The sequence below is a fragment of the Penaeus monodon genome, chromosome 27, assembly GCF_015228065.2.
Source record: "Penaeus monodon isolate SGIC_2016 chromosome 27, NSTDA_Pmon_1, whole genome shotgun sequence".
NCBI lineage: Eukaryota > Metazoa > Arthropoda > Malacostraca > Decapoda > Penaeidae > Penaeus > Penaeus monodon.
Window position 1 is genome coordinate 21,338,553 of NC_051412.1, and position 317 is coordinate 21,338,869.

General features: G+C 51.1%; 1 long non-coding RNA gene across 1 annotated transcript in view; it reads left to right on the forward strand.

Annotated features, from left to right (window-relative positions):
- Window positions 1-317, forward strand: part of LOC119590685 — a 56,254-nt gene that overhangs the window by 54,946 nt on the left and 991 nt on the right. The window lies entirely within an intron of this gene.

Consider the following 317-nt stretch of genomic DNA (forward strand, 5'->3'; position numbering starts at 1 on the left):
CACCCCCCCCTCTCCATGAACCCTTGTTTAGGGGTCAAATTCTTTTACGTTTTCCTCAGTGGTTCAGTTCCCGAATGACTGCTTTCCGGGGGCGGGTGAATGGCGGGTGTGCGGGCGTAAGAGCTGCCATGTGGGCGTAGGTGATGAGGTGAGAATGGCCACCTTTACGTCAGGGTGATGTTGTGCCCCCGTGTATTCCTCGCTGTTGACACCATAACGACTGTGCTTATGGTGATTTGGGGCCTTCGTTGGCTTGTTATGGGTATTTCTGGCTTGTTATGTGTTACGGTTGATTTTTGCTCGAGGATTGATATTTT